The following is a 7709-nucleotide window of genomic DNA, read 5'->3' on the forward strand; positions in this document are numbered from 1 at the left end:
GAGAGCAATCATACCTTTACTGTCTTATTTTCTCCATGGTAAACAGCCGGGTTCCTTTAACTGATTCTCTTATGTCATAGGTGTCATTCTTATGACCAAACCAGATTGAAAGGTATTTGGGAAATGTTTAATGATATACATAAAAATATACAACACAGATTATATTAATTTGTGGTTTTTAAAGACAATATGTGGCTTCCAGGAATGTTTTCTATTTGAGTTTGGCACCACTATATTATGGCATGATCTTAATGCTCTTTATAATCCTTTTTGTCTACTAACAGTTTTCCTTCCTAAACTGTACTCAGGACTGAACCCAGTATTCTAGATTGGTATGAGCAAGGATTAATGTAGCAGAACTATCAACTTTGTTCCTGTCTACAGTGCCTCTCTGAGCAGAGCCCAAGACCACATTCATGAGCTTTTTTTGATTGCCATATCACTACTGATTCATTTAACTTAAAGTCTCCTATAATCCAGATCTTTTTCAGATAAACTGCTGTCCATCCATACTTCTTCCATTTTGGCCTTGCAGAGTTTTATTTTTTAGTCTTAAGTGTAAGAGTGTATATATCTCTATATTTCTACTTATTTAATCTTTTAACCATTGGCCTAAAGTTCTAAATTGCCATTTAGAATCTTCTAACTGCCCATCTAGCTTTGTGTCACCTACAAATTTGATAAATATGCTTTGATTAAAAAAAAATTATTTTTTGCAGGTCAGGTTTAAAGGGGACTCCTTTAGAAACCACTTTCTAAGTTAATATCAACCTATTAGGGACCATTCTTTGATCCAGCCTAGTTCTGAGTGTTATTAACCAGCCAATATCTATTTTATTCATTTGAAAAGCCCGAGAAATTTTGTGAGATACTTTGCTAAAGTTTAAGTAAACTATATCTGTAGTATTCCACTGGTTTATACTAGTCCTCTAACAATGATAGAGTAGAAAGAATACAGACTTTGGAGTCTTGAAAACCCGAGTGAATTTCCTCTATCACTGTATGGGTAACCTTGGTCAAGTAACTTCACCTCTTAAGACCTCAGTTTCCTTATTTGTAAAAGGAAGAGCTTGACTAATTGGTCAATCAACCTAAATAAAATGTTTTTGTTTTACTTTTTTAAAAAGCTTGGTCTGGCATGACCTATTGTTTCTTTCCCTTCTTCCTCCCACTCCACCCAAAAATTTTCATGAGGTGAGACCTGCGAGTTGTTTCATTTTGCATTTATCATCTTATTGATTTAGATTATTCTTTCATAGCTTGTTGCTGCTTCTTTTGTTGTTGTTGTTTTAATAACTGCCTGTTTGTATCTTTTGACTGCTTTTCTGTTTGGGAATGGCTTCTATTATGTATTTGATGAAAAATCTTATCACAGTTAATTGCTTCTCATTTTAATTCTAGTACTGATTTTATTCATGTAAAAGCTTCTCAATTTTAAGTAATCAAAACTTTCCATTTTATGTGATCACCACTAGCCATTATTTTTAACTATTTTCCCCATAACCATAGTTGTAAAAGGTACTTTTTAAATTATCTTTTTTCAGTGATGTGGCCTCTTAAATTTAGCTATATTTTAGCATATTTGTGGTATATGGAATAAGATGCTAGTCTGAATCTAAGGCCCTTTTAGTCCACTTTCTGGTTTCCCAATTTTCTTACTGCACTAAATGTTTTTGTTAGGTTTATCAAACCCCAGGTTACATGCCTATGTTGTTACTTTGATCACTGGTGGTTGTGCATTTCACAGGATCATAAAGATTCAGACCTGGAGGGTACTTTAGAGGTTGGCTCTTCACCCTGGTCCAGAAAGATTAAATCATTTGTCCATTATCACACAGCTATTAAATCTCAGAAGCAGGTTTTTTTCTTCTTTTTTAAAAATTTTTATTTAGAATATTTTTCCATGGTTACATGATTCATAATCCACCCCCCCTCCCAAAGCCAAATAAGCAGTTCCACTGGGTTATATATGAATCATTGTTCAAAACCTATTTCAATGTTATTCATATTTGCAATAGAGTGATCCTTTAACATCAAAACCCTAATCACATCCCTATTGCACTACGTGGTCAACCATATATTTTTCTAATGCATTTCTGGTTCCATAGTTCTTTATCTGGATGTGGATAGTATTCTTTCTCCCAAGTTCCTCTGGATTGTCTTGGGTCAGAACCAATATTTTGGGCCTAGATCTTCTAATTCATAATTCTCTTTTCCCCCTGATTTAATAATAGATATTAATACTTGATGTCTTATTAATTGTCTTTTCTTGAGATTAAGTACAGTTGGTTATTCTACCATTTTCATAAAAATCTTTTGAATAGCAAAAGCAGTTTGAACTACTTAAATAAAATTGATTGGTTGGTTCAGGCATAGTTTACAAAATAATCTTTCCCATAACCGATCAGATAATTTTCAGTATGAAATAAATGAATTGGAATGCATTTTTGAAATAAAAAATTTATTAAAAGTGTGTTTATGCATTTGCTTATGTGGACACAGCTTATCCTGTCTAGAGCAAACTATTTTGGTTTATGCATTATGTACAACTGAGATTGCTCATTTTTTTAACTGACAAAATCTGACTTTTTTGCTCTCCCATCTCCTATTCCTCCCATGTTGTAAAAGAAAACAAAACTATTACAAACATATATAGTCATTCAAAACATTTCTCCAATGGCCATATTCCTCCCAACAATTTTCATTTTGTATTGTATTTTGTATCTACTTTCTCCTTGAAGACACCATGTTTTGTCATGAGATCTCTAGAACCATGATTGCATATTGGTATTATATACCAATAACTGAGTTCCAAAATAAAAGTTTTTGTCTTTATAATGTTGCTATTGTGTTCATTGTTTTCATGGTTCCCCTTAACTTCACTGCTTTTCACTTTATCACCCACTTCCAAGCCATTCTAATCTCTTATACTTTATATTCCCCCTCTCATGTATGCTATCTAGTGACACTGGGCTTCTTGCTGTCCCTTAGACAAGATACTCCCTATCTAGGCTTTTCACTGGCTATGCCCTGCCCTTAGAATTCTCTCCTTCCTCATCTCTTCCCTCCTGACCTCCTTGGCTTCCTTGAAGGCCGAACTAAAATCCCACTTTCTGTAGGAAGAACCCTTCTCTGATCTACTTTAATTCTAGTATCTTCCCCCTGTGGATTATCTCCTATTTATTCTGTATATAGTTTGCATGTAGTTGTTTTCATGTCACTTCCATTAGACTTGAGAGCAAGAACTGTGTTTTGCCTTTATTTGTGACTAGCACTTACTACAATGTCTGGTACCTAGTAGAAACTTAAATTTATGAAGTGCATTAGTTCATGAGTCTTCACATATTTGTCTGAATTTCCATCATTACTTATAACAGCATTCTATCATATTCACATACCTATAATTTGTTCAACTATTCTCCAATTGATAGGCACTCCCTTAGTTTCCAATGCTTTACCATCACAAAAAGAACTATAAATATTTTTGGATGGATGGATTCTTTTCATCTTTCTTTGATCTTTTTGGAAATATATGATCAAAAAATATGCACAATTTAATAATTTCTTGAATGTAGTTCCAAATTGCTTTTCAGATTGGCTAGACCACCAGTTTATAGTTTTCCACAGCCCACTTGGCATTTTCCTTTTTTGCCATCTTTACCAGTCTGATGCATGTAAGATGGAATCTCAGGATTGTTTTAATTTGTATTTTTCTCTGATTATTAATGATTGAGAGGTTTCGTTTTTTTAATATGGCTCTTGATAGCTTGGATTTCTTCTAAATAGCACCTGATCGCTTTCTTTATCAATTGGAGAATGATACTTTTTAAATAAATTTCAATAAGTTCCCTATTTGGTATCAAACATGGATCTACATGCTGTTTACAACACTCCTGAGTATGGCCTAGGACCAGATTAAAATGTATTTTTGGAAATTATTCAATAAAATTAAACTACAATTAAAAATTCATTTTCAAATTAAATCACTGTATGATCTATAGAGATCCTTATAATTGAATCAATATACCCTATGCTTTTTGAGTTTGACACTACTGTCCTATAAATCTTAGAAATGAGACCTTTATCAGAAAAACTTGCAGCAAAGATTTTCCCTACCCTGCTTATCTACTTCTTCTAATTTTATTTGTGCTAAGTTTTGTGCAAAAACCTCTCAATTTTACGTAATCAAAATTATTCTATTTACCTCCTGTTTTCCTGTCTCATTTGGTCATAAACTCTTCCCCTTAGCCATAGAAAAAAATGAAAATTTAAAATTGGAAAGGTGCCTTTGACGTTTTAAATTTTTCATTCATTTAGATTGTTACCCAGAGACCTGAAAGAATACATTTGGGGAGTAGTGTAATTGTGTTTGAGGTCAGAGAAGAGTTTTTCCTTTTACCACAAGTAACACTAGAGTAGAAAAAGTTCTAGATACCTGTTGGAACAGACCAGGGGGCAAACTCGGAACATAAGATATTCACCATGGTTGTTTGGTCAGTTTATGGCCCCACCAATCTAGGTGCCACTAGGTGGTGAGAGCACATTGGATGCTTTCATAGTCATGTCAGAGGATATCTAATCTCATTGTCTCATTTTATGAATAAATAGCAGAGGTCCAGAACATTTGAATCACCTGATTAAGACCATGTTAACTAGTCAAAGCCAGAATTTGGGACTACAGTTCAAGTCTTTACTTATAAGTTCAAAACTCTGTGTTGTATTTTTTGCTGCAGTGAGAGCTAAGTTTTTGTGTTTGTTCATTTTTAATACACGCTGCACTCTCAATTCATTAGTCATAGCATTTAATCTTGAGTCCACCTGCTTTTAAAATTATTTTAATTTTTGTGTTTTTATTCTCATACATTTCTTCTCAGTTTCTTTTCTTCTTTTCTCATATTTGTTCAGTATGGTACAGTAGTAATCCACTATATTCTTATACCACAATTCAGTCATTTCCCCATCTGTGAATATCCACTTTGTTCCAGTTTCTGAAAGTTGTAGAGAACTTTAAAGATCATCTAGTTCAACCTTTCCCCTAATGCACAAATCTCATCTATCCCAATAATGATGCTAAAATGCTATTCAGTGAAAAGAGTACATTTTTGGGAGTTCTTCCCTACAGTAAATTAAAGTAGCCTTATAATTTACACTTATCTGCCCTAAGTCTGCCTTCTGGAGCAACTCAGAATATCTGTCCTTTTACCACATAACAGCTGTCTTCCCTTATTCCTCTCTTCAGTGTAAGCATTTCTAGTCAAAGGAATCTGACTGCTTTTTAGGCCCCTTAACATAACTTCTTTGAATGAGCTTCATTTTATAAGTACCCTTCTTAAAAATATGTCCAAATAGACTTTGCTGATAATAGCAATACAGTGATAAGAAAAGCAGATGAAAATATCATTTATCACTTGTTTATTTGGGTATATATTTGGGGGTTTTGGTTCTATAAGAGAATTCACTTCAAAAAATGAATAATATGGAAATATGTTTTGGGTGATAATACATGTATAACCTAGATGGAATTGCTTGTCAGCTCCAGTGGTGGGGGCAGGGAGACAACATGAATCACATAACTTTGGAAAATGTATGTGAAAAATTTTATTAAAAAAAAAAAAGTCCAAAATTGATCACAATACTCCAGATGTGATCTGACTTCTACCAAGCCCCACTTGGCTTTTGGGGGGCATTTTAGAAAGGATATTGATGAGTTAGTGAGAGCCCAGAGGTAGCCAGATATGGGGATTAATTGAAAGCCAGTTATGTTTAACATGGGAAGTAAAGAATTGGATTAGGAATTGTGGGGGGATGGTTAATAACAACTGTCTTCAAGTACTTGAAAGGCAGAATTGGTCATTTTGAAGAGATTACATGTGTCTCAGAGGTCAGGTTTTAGGAACATTTTGTTGAAGTTTCTCAAGATATTAAAAAAAAAGGGGGGGAGGGGGATAGCTGGGTAGCTCAGTGGATTGAGAGCCAGGCCTAGAGACAGGAGGTCCTGGTTCAAATCTGGCCTCAGCCATGTCCCAGCTGTGTGACCCTGGGCAAGTCACTTGACCTCCACTGCCTACCCTTACCACTCTTCTGCCTTGGAGCCAATACACAGTATTGTCTCCAAGAAGGAAAGTAAGGGTTTAAAAAAAAAAAAAAAAGATGTAAGGAAAAGTTCCTAATAATTTGAACCACAAAAATGAAGTGGATTTTTCTTAAAATGTAGTGGGTTCTTTTACCAGAGGATTAATCACCAGAGATTTTTGTTAGGCTATTGCATCTGAGGTCCCTTACAATTCCAAGAGCATTTTGTGTCTATTTTTTTCTTAGTCTTACATGAGAATAAAAAAAAAATGGTTGCCTTTTTATATAGGTTTTTTAAAAAAATCATCATACATGCACTTGCTAATAAAAATCAACATTCTTCTGGACGAGATTATGAGAAATCACTTTAGGATTCAATTTATTAGTCCATAGTTCTGTAGATCAGAATAGATTAATTATGAAAAAATCTTTTAAAAAAATGTTAGTGGCCAAAGTTTAAATTTGAATTTCTTCGTATCATCATGCCCCGGTAGGCTCCATAAATTAAAATACCTCTTATGGGTAGTAGAGAAGCATGATCTTAATTGGAATTCTTGTAAAATGGTAAATTGGAATTTGGTAAACTGTTTACCAAAAGGAGATCCACTATTAACTTTTTCCAATTTCTCTAAATGATGATTTCATCCTTCAGAAGGTAGGGAAACCAAAGAAGATAAATTCTTTACCTAGATTTTCACTAACACAGAAGAACTCATTGCTAGAATGGAAATCATAGAACTATCTAGGAGAAGTGATCACTTCTTCCTAGAATTTTTGAAAAGGAGAAGAAAGCTAGACTTAATCTTCTGAAATACATTCTAAATTTAGAGGAAGCAGATTTCAGAGGATCCAGAAGAAAGGTAAGTAAGAGCTATCCTACTGTAAGGATAAAGGATAGGAAAAAATGCACTATGAGCTAAAATTCTACAGGACAGTACAAGCCCAGGAGGTATGGGAGAACTACAGATTGCTTTTGAGTCAGGTGATTTGGCAAAATTATAGCTTCCAAGAATTAAATAGCTTAAAGTTAAAAAAGTTAAAAATTAAAAAGTCCATTATATGTACTCCGCATTAGTCTGACCTTATATGAAATATTGTATTGAGTTTGGAGAGTTATATTGATAGGTTAGACCAGGGGTCGGCAACCTTTTTGGCCCTGAGAGCCATAAACGCCACATTTTTTAAAATGTAATTTCGTGAGAGCCATACAGTGCTCACAGTGTGCGCTGCTGTAACAGTGCCCGAAAAAAAAAAATGACTTTATGGCTCCTGCAGAAAGAGCCATACGTTGCCGTCCCCTGGGTTAGAGTATCCAGAGTGGGGAGTGGTTTAGCAGTGATGGGCAAACTACAGCCCCCTGAAATGTTGCCTCGCAACATTATTCCTAATCTGACAAATACAATGATTAGGATACAATACAATGAAACTTCGAAAGAGTTGCCTTAGAAACAGACTGACAGATGAGCATTTCCTTTCCTTTGGCCCCCACTTTAAAAAGTTTGCCCATTGCTGGGCTAGATAATTCTCAACCTTCTTACATTTCTCCACTTTCACTCTTTCCACCTCTTTGTAAATAAAGCTACTAAAAGTCACTTGGCCTTAAGCTATAATATTTTTATATTGGCAATCACAATATT

This window comes from Gracilinanus agilis, chromosome 4, assembly GCF_016433145.1.
Source record: "Gracilinanus agilis isolate LMUSP501 chromosome 4, AgileGrace, whole genome shotgun sequence".
Lineage (NCBI taxonomy): Eukaryota > Metazoa > Chordata > Mammalia > Didelphimorphia > Didelphidae > Gracilinanus > Gracilinanus agilis.